Source organism: Gekko japonicus, unplaced genomic scaffold, assembly GCF_001447785.1.
Source record: "Gekko japonicus isolate JY-2015 unplaced genomic scaffold, Gekko_japonicus_V1.1 scaffold801, whole genome shotgun sequence".
Lineage (NCBI taxonomy): Eukaryota > Metazoa > Chordata > Lepidosauria > Squamata > Gekkonidae > Gekko > Gekko japonicus.
The window spans coordinates 363,668-377,358 of NW_015163111.1; the positions used below are offsets into that span (position 1 = coordinate 363,668).

The 13,691-nt window shown below is 44.4% G+C and overlaps 1 pseudogene; it reads left to right on the plus strand.

Moving 5' to 3' along the window:
* The first annotated feature begins 277 nt into the window (after window positions 1–277).
* Window positions 278–1,666, plus strand: LOC107106636 (annotated as a pseudogene).
* Window positions 1,667–13,691: the final 12,025 nt, after the last annotated feature.

The following is a 13,691-nucleotide window of genomic DNA, read 5'->3' on the forward strand; positions in this document are numbered from 1 at the left end:
TGGCAAGATGCTTTACACAATACATTATTGGTAATATGACCATTTTAGGCCTTGCTGCTCAGAACACTTGTTTGAGGGTGCCAGACTGAGCAGCGACAATTTCAGAGGCTTGTGTGTATACATAGCATATTAGTCATTGTTAGAAATTTAAAATGACCTCCACTAAGTTTCCCACCATCTGTGACCTGGTTTCTTAACAGTGGCAATAGCACAGAAGAACTGACTCAGCAGTGCAAGCTCAGACCTGCACTAAGATTGCATTGAGAAGCATTCCACAATGCCAGATGGAGCTGTGGATGTGAAGACACAGTCTACGCTGATGCCCCCAGCAATACCACCACCTCTTGGCACTACCCAAGCAATGAAGGGGGCTCCATCTCTATCTCACAGCTTTAGTAACAGTTCCTCCTCACCATACTCATCCTCTTTGGCCAATTAGCAGTCACTACCGACTTTTGGAGCTCAACAACTAAGCAAACTGGACAGATTTCTTGCAACTTCACAGCAGTTTGGCAATGACCTTTTACCCGAGATTGGGAAGAGAGTGTGCACCCTTGTGCTAGGACTTGGGAATTCTGCTTTGACAATTGAAGAATTTCATTTCAGAGGGCAAGAAGTGACTAACTTCCCACTGGGACCTTTTGTTTTCCTATTTTTGAAGGCCAGTCTGCCCCTACCACAGTGGGAGCTCCTGCACTGTACAAGGCTGGCCAAACAGAACCCCACCCGGTACCTCATGTACATGAGCAGCTGCTTCTGGATGCCAGCACCACCTCACCTGTTGACTTGTGTGAGCTCCTTGCTGCCCTCGTGGGGACCCACCGCCGGTCGCCGTCGCGCTCACGCCGTCACGGAGAGCCTACCGTGTGGCTGGGGCGCCGAGCGGTGCTGAGACGGAAAGGGGGAATGTCACAACGCTCGAGGAGGGCTTGCCTCAGACACGGGGCCTTCAGGGGTTAAGTCACCGCCTTTGCCCGCCTGGGATCTGGCCCGGATACGGAGGTGTTTCTCACTATGCCTGTCAGCACCTCACACGTTCCTCTAGCCAGCCCAGCAAGTCCTCACCGGCTTGCCACTCCCTCCTTTTTATTTCCCTCTGACCGTCAAGCCCGCCCGACGCCCCGGTCCCGCCCCCGTTCAAAGGGGCCGACGCCGCTGCGCCCGGCCCCGCCCTATCCGCCCCGGCTCCCCCGAGAGTCGGCCAGGCGGCGTGCGCTCAGCAGCCACGACGTCTTCGGCGCTGCCTCTCCGTGCCGCTCCCTTCTTGGCTCTCCCGGCCGGCCCTATCCCGGCGCCCGGTGCACGGGTCAGCTGAGGGTCCTGGTCTGCGGGGTCGGGGCGGGCGGCGGGGTTGGCGTCGGGCCGATGCTGTCCTCCCGGGGTATCCGGGAGCCGTCCGGGGCCGGCCCGGTGGCCACCGGGACAACTTGTCAGAGCTGCTTCTTGAAGTGAAGAACCAAAGAAAATGGCTTTGATAGAGAGCCTGTGCGTTCAGAGCATCCAAGCAAGCAGCCCTGCACTGTTAGCCCAGGCCAGCAGTACAGTCCAAATAATGGCTTGTCATACCAATGATCTGCCTCACCCTATCCTGCCTCCACCTCGGCATTACCATTTGGATGATATGGCCATTGCCTACCACTACAAGGACTCACACATGCTCAGCTGAGGCTTTAGTGGGAGTGTGGAACATGAAGTTCCTCGAAGCTACTGACATGGTTGCCCCTCTATGACCACTCCGGCCCCTGGGGCATAAACTGGTTGCCTTGTTTACTATGGAACTGGCTGACCTGAAGAGAGCTGGGAGATGTCCAGAATTACACTGGTGGTGCACCCATACCCAATCTGATGTATCATGCTATAGAGCCTTTTGGAAGACCTACGAAGTGGTGATGACAGTGACAAAGATATATTACTGCTCTGCTATGATAGCATCATCTAGCTCACAACCATCCCTCAGAAAGCTGAGGAAGCAGTCAATGAAGTGAAAGAAGGCAGTGTCACAGGCAGAACAGAAAGTCCATGACATGATCACTACAGAAGGAGCTAAAATGGAGTGCTTGGTTGCTGAGGCCAAGCAACAGGCTGCAGAAGATGGACCAGCTGCGATCAACTAGCAAGAGGATTCTAGTGAGAGTTGCTGGAACTGTGGTCCTAAAACTAGTAAAACCTGCTGTGGCTGCAACACAGCATGAGCCTGTGGCTCATTTTGCCAACATAACGATTGGGAGAAGCACCATCATATCCACAGACAGACATTTCAACACACCTTCCCATACCTCTCCCCTTCATCTGCACCATCGACAGAAGCAGTGCTGCCTGCACTATCCAAGATCCAATGCCCATGATGGATTCTCCTACATGATAACGGAACCTGGACCTATGTTTTTAAGGGTGTGTGTGTGTGTAGGATTCTTTCCACAGCTGGTTTAATAGTAATGTTGTGTAGAAGGAAGATCTCATGCAGCATAAACATAAAGAAAATAATTACAAAAGATATTGCACATCCATTATTTCTTGAGTAATCCATCATTTTTATAATTCTTGCAAAATGCATACAATAAATGAGAAAGATTGTCTCAGTGAGAAAAAACTGATTATCTTTCTTGGAATGTTTTATGATATATGTTCCTTGTTGGATTTGCACTTAAGTAATCTGTGCATTAGCAACAAAGAGAGTGAATAATTCTTTTAGCATTGTTATAATTATATGATATAGTAGTACTGAAAATAAATTAACACAATATTAATTATAACATTATCTACTTTGTTTTAATAAGATTTCAGCCAAAGATTTGTTGTTGATATAGATCAGGTTTACACAACTTGTGACTCACTGTGTTTAATGGATGTCACTGATCATAAATAGTGACCATTGAGGTCTTGATGGACTTTCATTTTTGCAGCCTATAAAAGCAAAGTGACACATAAAAAAGCATTCTCAGGAGACCGGTAGACTGTAATACAAAGGTGGGTGGGTTGCACTGAGCTTTGAGTGTCACAAGACATGCAAACCAGATATAAAATGATCTGTGAAAGTTGGGGAGATGGAAGGAAAGCTCAGTGACTTTTTTGCTTCTGTGTTCACTGTGGAAAGTATGGGGCATGTACCCATGCTACAGCCCATATTAGGAAGGGAGTATATGTAACCTATCACTAAATTCAGCCACTGTACCAGAAGGCAGGAGAGCAGCAAATGTTATACCAATTGTTAAAAAAAAGGGGGATCCAGAGGGGAACCAAGAAATTACAGGCCAGTCAGCCTAACATCTGTCCAAGTAGAAAGTAGTAGAAACTGTAATCAAAAATAGAATTGTTGGGCACATAGAGAGACAAAGCCTGCTGAGGGAAAATCAACATGGCTTCTGCAAAGGGAAGTCCTACCTCACCAACTCTTTGGAGTTCTTTGAGAAAGTGAACAAGCATGTAGACAATGGTGATCCAATAGACATTATATACTTGGACTTTTAAAAGGCTTTTGAGAAGGTACCTCACCAAAGACTCCTCAGTAAACTTATCAGTCATGGGATAAACTCAGTAAACTTATCAGTCATGGGATAAGAGGACAGGCTCTCTTATGGATTAAAAACTGGTTAAGTGACAGGAAGCAAAGAGAAGGAATCAATGGACAATTCTCACAATGGAGGGAAGTAAGCAGTGGGGTCCCATAAGGACCAGTATTGGGGCTGCTACTATTTAATTTATTCATAAATGATCTGGAACTAGAAGTGAGTAGTGCAGTGACCAAGTTTGCAGATGACACCAAATTATTCAGGATGGTGAAAACCAAAGCTGACTGTGAAGAGCTCAAAAAGGACCTCCACAAACTGGGTGAGTGAGTGAAAATATGGCAAACGAAGTTCAGTGTTGACAAGTGTAAGGTGACACACATTGGGGCAAAAAATCCCATCTTCAAGTACAGGCTAATGGGGTCTGAACTTGCTGAGACTGAGAGGGAAAAAGTTCTTGGGGTCATAGCATCAGTCCAGTGTGCTGCAGCCGTAAAAAAGGCAAACTCTACGTTAGGGATTATTAGGAAAGGGATTGAGAATAAAATGGTCAATATTGTAATGCCCCTGAATAGATCTATGGTGAGGCCTCATTTGGAATACTGTGTACAGTTCTAGTCACTGTATCTCAAAAAGGACATTGCAGAGCTGGAGAAAGAACAGAGGAGGCAACCAAAATGATTAGGGGATTTGGGTACCTTCCTTATGAGGGAAGGTTGAAGAGTCTGGGACTTTTCAGTTTAGATAAGAGGTGACTAAAGGGAGACATGATAGAGGTTTATAAAATTATGCATGGGGTGGAGAGTTGACAAAGGGAATTTTTTCTCCCTATCCCAAAATACTAGAACTCAAGGGCATCCAATGAAGCTGATGGGCAGTGTAATCCTACTTTACACAGGGAGTGATTAAATGTGGAATTCGGTACCAGAGGATGTAGTGATGGATGTAGGGGTAAATAGCTTTAAAAGGGGATTAGATTAATGGAGGATAAGTCTATCAATGGCTATTAGCTATGGTGACTGAGGGGAACCTCCACATTCAGGTGCACTAAACTTCTGAATCCCAGAGATAGGAGACAACATCAGGGGAAAGCCTCAGCCTCTATATTCTGTTGTTGACTGTCCAGAGGAACTGCTTGGCCATTGTGTGAGACAGTATGCCAGACTTGATGGACCATTGGTCTGATCCAGTATGGCTCTTCTTATGTTCTTAATGTTAAGCAGGTTATCCTGGACAAGTTAACATGCAGACTTCAATGAGACTTCTGAAAATAAGAAATATGAAGCCTGCTAAAAAGTACTAAAAACAACAGGAAGCCGGACTTTGGAGCTAGTGCCATAACCAGGGTGGAATCAGTAGGTGCACTGTTCCACCTGGAGCATTGCCACCCTTCTCACGTTTTTAAATGGACCTTTAGTTCAGGCTGTTTCCACTGAAATATTGGAGAGACTGTACTGAGATCAGAGAAAAATCTTTGACAGATGCAGTCCTTCAAAACAGATGTGCTTCAAATTCTACCAATCTGCTCAAGGTTCCTGTGGAAGATTTTTCAAATCACTCTTACTTCTATTCTTCAGTTACTATAACTTTAAGAATGGCAAGACACTTAAAGAGATAACGTTAAAAAGTTATCATTTCAGGAAGATATTCATTCTGTGTGTAAAACTTCTCAAATTTAATATAGTTGCACTTATTCAACTTATATAAGCTGGGAACCCACAAAGACTTGAGGGGGATCACTTAATTTCTTCTGTATCCCCTGCCCCACACTAATTCCTTTCTTTCCTCCTGGCAGCTCTCATATCCTTTATCCTTTCCCTGATTCCTTCTCTCCTTCTCCCTCACTTTTATCTGCCCCCCAGTCTTCAACTTTATTGTTTATGTCATTTATACTCCACCTTTCACCCCAATGGGCACCCAAATCAGCTGACATAATTCTCTTCTCCTCCATTTCATCCTCACAATACCCCTGTGAGGTAACACATGAAGTTTCCTTATACTGAATCAGACCCTTTGTTCACCAAAGTGAGTATGGCCTACTCAGACTGGCAGAGGCTCTCCAGGGTCTCTGGCAGAAGTCTTTCACATCACCTACTGCCATATCTTTTTAACTAGGATGCCAGAGACTGAACTCAGGACCTTCTGCCTGCCAACCAGATGCTCTACCACTGAGCCATGGACCAGTGATTAGGCTTAGAAAGAGTGACTGGCCCAAGGTCACCCAGAAAGCTTCCATGGCAGACTGAAGAGATGAACCTGGGTCTCCCAGACCCTACTCTGACACTCTGTCTCATGTACCACGCTGAATCTTAGCTTTCCCTCCTTTTTCCCCCTGGCAGACTCTTCCTGGGAGAAGTCTGGCCAAGTTGCAAGCTTTGCAGTCACAAGTTGTTCAGGTGAGGTGTGTGTTGGCTACTGCCAGGCCCAGACAAGTTGTATAAGTTGCATGGAGGCTGCTGTTGGGCCCCGGTGAGCTGTATATGACACCAGGTGGTAGCCATTACTGTTCCTGAGTGTGTTACACAAATTGAATAGGAACACATTGCTTTGTGGTTGCTGCTGGGCCTGACGATGATTACTTCCTCCAGGCCAGCAGAGAGGGGAGCAGGGGTAGACTGGGAGTCTGAATAGCCTTGCAAAGGGTTCACCCCATGTCTTCTACTGACAGAAACCAAGGTTTGAAGGCTGACAATACTGTTGTGGTGGCTTAGCAACTCCGACAATAGCCTCTGAGATCTCAGCAGGCATTCATGTCTTAAAGATACAGGTGTTGCTTCTATTAATTTGGCAGTTTTTAATCCCCATTTTTTTTAAAAAAAAATTCCATTTTTTTTGCAAACCTGGGGCTTTTAAAAGTTTAAGAGAAACATCTTTCCTGTCTGTTCAGGGTTCCAGTCTCCAGATCCACAGATGTGGCCATGTTGAGAACTATATATATTTATGTTTCTGATACTAACAGTTTAGAGATACTTAAATATTAAAATTGGGCTTGGAGAAAGAATTTTAAATGTAGGCTGGTTATGAGGAAATCACCTATTTCATTTCTTTGGCACATCCAGAAAGGAAGCCTGGCTACTACATCCCTGTGTGAACACAGGATGCTGGAGGAAACAAATCTTTCTTCTGGAGTACATGTATATGCAACATTGTTCAAGGCTTCTGATTAGAGATGCTGAAGCATCTGCTGATTTAGCCCATGTCCTGCTCATCAATTATTTAAAAAGAACCAATTATTTGGTGTAGTGTTTGGTTGCTTGTAATCTTGTTTATTGGGTTACTTTTCTATGCATTCAGGCAATTGTATAGAGTGTATAGTAACCTACCCAGCCTGTTGCCACTGCCTCACCACAGTCCTCTGTCAATTGTCTACATGAAGAAGAAGAGATTGGATTTATACCCCGCCCTTCACTTGAAGAAGAAGAAGAAGAAGAAGAGATTGGATTTATACCCCGTTTGTTCCTACCCAAAGGTGTCTCAGAGCGGTTTACAAACTCCTTTCCCTTCCCCTCCCCACAACAGACACCCTGTGAGGTAGGTTGGGCTGAGAGAGCTCTTGGCAGAAACTGCTCTTTTTCAAGGACAGCTCTCATCAGAACTGCGGCTTGCCCAAGGTGCAAGTGGAGGAGTGGGGAATCAAACCCGGTTCTCCCAGATTAGAGTCCGTGCACTTAACCGCTACACCAAACTGGCTCAGAGTGGCTGACAAACTCCTTTCTCTTCCCCTCCCCACAACAGACACCCTGTGAAGTAGGTGGGGATGAGAGAGCTCTTTCAAAAACTGCTCTTTCAAGAACAGCTCTGACAGAACTATGGCTTGCCCAAGGTCATCCAGCAGATGCAAGTGGAGGAGTGGGGAATCAAACCCGGTTCTCCCAGATTAGAGTCCGTGCACTTAACCGCTACACCAAACTGGCTCAGAGTGGCTGACAAACTCCTTTCTCTTCCCCTCCCCACAACAGACACCCTGTGAAGTAGGTGGGGATGAGAGAGCTCTTTCAAAAACTGCTCTTTCAAGAACAGCTCTGACAGAACTATGGCTTGCCCAAGGTCATCCAGCAGATGCAAGTGGAGGAGTGGGGAATCAAACCCGGTTCTCCCAGATTAGAGTCTGCACACTTAACCACTACACCAAGCTGGCTCATATATATTTAATTTAAATACTGTGTATTTTTTTAAAAAAAAAAACTTAACATTTTGTGTTCAGTTGAGTCTGCTAGACAGACATAAACCTTAATGGCTGCTGGTCTGTCTGGATCCATAGCAGTTTCTGCATGCTCACTTTCACACACCAATGGGAGTTGTGTATTTCCACCTCCAACATCATTCAGTTATCTGACAAAACCATGACCTTGGGGAGAAATTGATTTCATCTACTGTGTAGGTGTACAAGTAGCTGTAAGGCAAAAGGAAATGAAACTCCATCACCACAGCTATTGCACAACTACAATGGATGGCAAACCATGAAAGTGAGGTGATATGATAGAAGCTCAGTTCATGAATATGTTCCCCTGGCAAAGATGTTCACTGTGATGTTCTCAGCACTCCCACTACTGATCACTATTATCTCAGAATACTAAGTTTCATGGAATCAAGCATTGATGAACGATGTGGTTGCATAAATTGCTACAGATACTTTAAAATTTCAATTTAACCTGAAAGCAAAACATTTTTTTTAAAAAATCCCACCCCAAAACTATATTTCTTTTTCCTCAAGAGCTTTATGCATTTATATCATTGTAGAAAAAAACACTTTAAAACCATTCCATATTTATTTTTACATGTCACTCTATCAGATTCATGAATTTTCTCATTGAAAAGTTGATCTTTATTCCTGTGATTACACTAAAAATAACACATGAGGGCTTTTCAGATCAGGAATAACATTTGCATCCGAAGCACTTGACAAATGTATAAGCTTGCATTTTATTCCTCAAGAACATCACCTTGACACATTTTGCCTCAGTTGTCTAATCATTTCTTGACAACTGCAACCAGACATGATGTCCACTGGACAGTGTTAGCCAACATTTTTAAACACTTCGTCTTTTCCCCTTCTTTTTTGCTGCTCTACCATTGTGTCTAGTTTTTGGGCTTATTACTTTTAGAAAATACTCATGATAAACTTACAAGCAACTAAAAATATCAAAGGAACTTAAGGAAGTATTATGTCTGGTTCAGATTATTTGACTTTTACAGGGGGGAAGTCTTCAGTGAGCTGTGATCTTTTGTCATCTGCCTAATCCCTTAACTCTGCCTATCTCTTTCACATTTCCCTCAAAGTTTCTTGTGAATATTTAAGATGTACAAAGCAAAGATGGATCTTCTGTGTCCATGTATGCCCTCCTTCTTGCCTCCATTTCTGTCACTGCTGAAGTTGATGTCGCTGCCCTCGTTTCCCAAACAGGCACTGTAGAGGTCAACTTTGACTTCTTTTCTTTCTCTTTGACACTTCAGAAGTGACACTTTCTACATGTAGCTCTCCCCTCCCCCCAGTACATACCGGTCATACTCCTGGCCTTAAAGGTCTCACTGTGCTTCCTGTCATCTCTCTCTTCCTCAGTTGTCAGACAATGCCAGAGCAAACTGAATGAAAATGTTCAGTTTAATTCAGACATTGGCATCTCAAGAAATAATTTGTTTGAAAAATTAAGACTCGCTTCCTTTGCTTAATAATAATAATTGTACTTGTGTAGTATACAGTGCTTTACATAAACATGCTCTAAGGCTCCATTCCTAAGAAAACTTCCTAGAAGTAAGCCCCATTGAACAAATGGGACTTACTTCTCAGTAGACCTGCTTAGGATTCCTCCCTGTGTCTAGCTAGTTCAGCACTGTCTACTCTAACTGGCTTCTTTTTCTTTTCTCCCTTGCTCATGGAGGCCACTGCTAGGTCCTGAGCTTTATCAGTAGTACGTTCCATATTGTGGAATGGCCAATCTGAATTTGTGAAGAATATACCCTGTGAGAAATTTTTAGAAAGCTGTGTAAAGCAGAATTATTTCTAAGAACTTTTGCGTGGTAACTTTGTGTGGGTTAGATATTGATTGTTGATTTTATATGGATTAAAGACAGATGCCTTTAGATATTGTTATGGTGGTTCTTCTTTTTAGATACCATTAAGTCACCTTGAGTCCTTAAGTGGAGAAAAAGTCCAAAATAAATCATTACTGAAGAAAAATTAATAGAAGCCATGAAGATGTTGCACAAACTTAAGACAGAATGGTCATACATCTTAGCTGTCCTATTCTTGGTTTAGTATCACTTAACTGATAGATTTATGGTTTAAGGCAGCTGGATTGTGATATGTAGATAGTACACCTTTTGTGCATTACTGGTGCTAATAACCTTCTAGCTCTGAAGTTATTATAAGATGAGCTGAAATATTCCTTCATAACTCAATGGGATTTTGTGTACCTCAGGAAATATTTTGCTATGATCTTGTTTTTGTCTGTTGATTTTCATAACTATATTAGAAAACAAATTAACTTGTTTGACTCCAATTTATGAGACTTCACTTATTTTACCTCTAGAAAAAATAGATTTAGAGAGCAGGTTAGAGTCTTGGATTTTAATTAAAGTGCTTAATCGATTTATAGACACTAGCTGATCTAATGCTGTCAGCTCAGAATAGTAATTTATAAATATCTTGTAAATCCACAGTAACATTTATGGATTTCTTATTTTACGCTGACAGTGCCATCCTAAACAGAGTTTATCCCTTCTGTGTCGTTTGGAGTCAGTGGACTTAGAAGGGGTGAAACTATGCTTAGAATGGCACTACTATGCAGTTATGCAAACTGCAGCTCCCCAGAAAGTTTAAACGTAGGATGGTTATAAAGCTTTTCCTTAACTTAAAATTAAAATCAAGAAAAATCACGAAGTGCCAAATTGTGCACTGTTAGTTTCTTATTATGTTTGATTATATTTTTTGTAGATAATTTCAATTCTCTACTCTTTCTTGTTGCTTTTGTAAATTAATTGTGTTGTGTTTGCATGTTGTGTAGACTTTGTACAAAATATATTTAGTATTTATGTATACAATGTATGCCACGTTATATGTTGCATATAATATACAAGCAGGAACACACAAGGAAGGACTCATGGAGGGCACCTCATTTTCCCTCCCCCACTATTTCCTCTTTTCCTTTCCTGAAAACCCCCATAGTCTGTCCCCTTTTTGTGTTTCCTTTACTCCTTCTTACCCACTAGCCAACCTACCTTTGTCTGTTTTCCCCTACCTTCAGCTTCCCTCCCTTTCTTCCTCTGGCAATTTCTACCTGGGAAAACTATGATCCTGTTGGGCAGGGCTGACTGCCAGGCCAGGTCAGGCTCAGACGTTTTCCACACAAATGGGTCTCCGCACTCCTGCATTTGTATTCCTCTGCAGCTTTCTTTCATTTCTGCAGAGGTATTTTCAGTCTAAGGAGCAAAAACACAGTATGCTCCCTCTTGTGGGCAGCAAGGGGATTCCCAGAAACAGGGGGAGTTTGATGCTGTGCTGCAAGAGAGGACAAACTTCATTTTTGTACCTCGGACTGAAAATACCTCTGCAGAAACAAGTGAAAGAGGCGAAGGAATACAAATGCAGGAGTAGGGAGACCCATTTGTGCAGAAGACATCTCAGCTGCACAGTGCTGAGCCTGCAAGGACTTGCAGGAACACCTCATTTCCTTCTATATCCCCTTCCCCACACTGTTTCCTCTTTCTGTCCTCCTGCTTTCCCTCCTCATGGCAACTCCCATATTCTCATCTTCAGAGGGAAGCAGTGTTGGTTTGCAGTAGAACAGCTAAGTCTGAGTCCAGTAGCATCTTAGCAACACACAAGATTTTGGGGGTATGAGGTTTGTAGAGTCAAAGCTACCCGATGAAAGTATCTGACAAACAGAGGTTTGACTCTCAGAAGCTCATACCCTAAAAATCTGTTTGTCTCTAAGATGCTACTGACCAGGGGTCATTTCGTAGAAAAAGAGGTGCAGGCGCTCATTAGCGTAACTCATTAGCGTAACTCATTTGCATATGCCACACCCCCTGACATCACCGGAAGTGTGTCAGAAGGCAGCACCCACCGCTCAGGCTCCACTGGACTGTTTTGGATTGCTAGCTCTTGGGGGGGCATGCAGATCTGTGCTCGCAGAGGAGGGAGAGCTTGTACCTGAATAAAACTTGGTCTTAAAGGTGCCACTGGACTTTTTTGGACAGGGGGGGCCCGGGGGGCTCTGCAACTTACCTGGATGCTTCTTGCGCTTACTGAGGGCTGCTGGGAGCAGGGGGTGGGGCTTGTTGCATGTGCCCGCCCCCTGGGCTCTTTACTGCCGGAGCTCCGCTCCTGTGCGCTCCTGCAGGAAATGACCCCTGCTACTGACTCTAATGTAGCCATATCCAGCTATATTTATTATTAGTCTCCATAGCATTTCCCCTTTCCCTGCTTCCTTCTCTTCTTCCTTCCTACCTATCAGCCAACCTACCTTTATCTGTTGTCCCATCCTCAGCTTACCCTTCTTCTATCTCCCTGGCAGACTCTACCCAGGAAAAGTATGGCCCAATCACACTGTGCTAGTTGCTGATCTGGGCCCAGTTGCAATGAGGGGACCCTGCAAGGACTTTCAGGGAACAGCTTATTTTCTTGAATATCCCCTACCTCACATTATTTCCTCAAAAAAATCTTTCCCTCCTCTTAGAACCCCAGCCTTTCTCTGCTTCCTTTTCCCCTTCCCACCCACCCACCTACCGACTTTTTATCTACTCTCCCTCTTCTGCTATATTTATTATTTCATTTATACTCTACCTTTCTCCATAATGGTGACCCAAAGCAGCTTAGATCAGAGGTGTTGAACTCATTTGTTATGATGGCCGAATTGAACATAAATGTCACTTTGTCAGGCCGGGCCATGCATACCATTAAACATAATGCCCAATGGCAATAGTAGGTGAATGACAACAGCAGACTTGATTGGATTAGGTGTGATACCACCATTAAGAGCATGGAGATACCAGCATTAAGAGACAGGAAACCTAGGTCTCAATTCAGTCCAGGAGGATTCAGTCCAGGAGCTTGCAAAGAATAAATGAACATAAGTCTGACATTAGAAACCACAACCTTCAAAAACCAGTGGGGGGTGGGAAAAGTGAGTTGCGATGCAGCAGCAGCCCTGGAGAAGGAAGCAGGAGGGAGTCAGTTGCTCGTGGGCCAGATATGAGCCCTGCAAGGGCCAGATCCGACCCACGGGCTGTATGTTTGACACCCCTGGCTTAAATGACTCGCTCCTCCATTTTGTCTTCCTAATTATCCTGTGAGGTAGGTTAGGCTGACATTGAAAGCAACTGGCCCGAGGTCACTCAGTGAGATCCCATGGCAGAGTGGTGGCTTGAGCCTGGGTCTCTCAGATCCTAATCTGAAACTCTAACCATTATAACATACTAGCTTTTGTGGGGTGGCTGTTGTTGCAGTAGCAATAAGTAGAGGGTTAGGTCAATTGCCAGGGAAGATGGTGGACACTTTCCCTTGAGGTCCTTTTTTGTAAGATATTAATAAGATATTAACTACCTCCAGCTTGCTAAGGCCTATTTCTAGTCATTATGGGAGTCTGCTGTTATCATTCCTGAGACCTGAGAGTTCTAAGAACTTGTTGCCAAGTGGTTGGTGTAGCTGTGGAAGCAGAGAAGCTATCAGCCAGATTCCATCAACATAACAAAAGCTAGAAGCTGGACCTGGGCGAATCACACAAGTCGCATGTTAGCAAGTTGCCAAGTGGTTGCTCTCCGGCATGGCCATGATTCTTAGTCCTAGGGGTGGATTGGCCATTATGGGCACCATGATGTCTCCCAGAGCTCCTTGCCACCTGTAGTGCACAAGTCCTGTGGCAGAATGGCTGTGTATGGCCTACCCTACCTGCGCGAGGTGTGGGGGAGGTGGCACCCAAGCCCCGCATGAGGTGAGAAGGTGGCACCTGGCTCACTGAAACCCATAAGGTGAGGAGGGCAATGCTTAAGCATTTTCCATGGCCATTTTCACTCCCAGTCTGATCCTGCTTCCTCTTTCAAAGGCCAAAAACAACCCTGGAAGCGACCCTGCCTCCTCCCCGATCCTTGAATGCTGGTTGGTAGTACTGTTGCAGTTGCCTAGCAATGGCTATTGAGGGCATTTTCTCAAAGCTAGAGGTGCTGCTTCCAGTGCTCCCTCTAAGC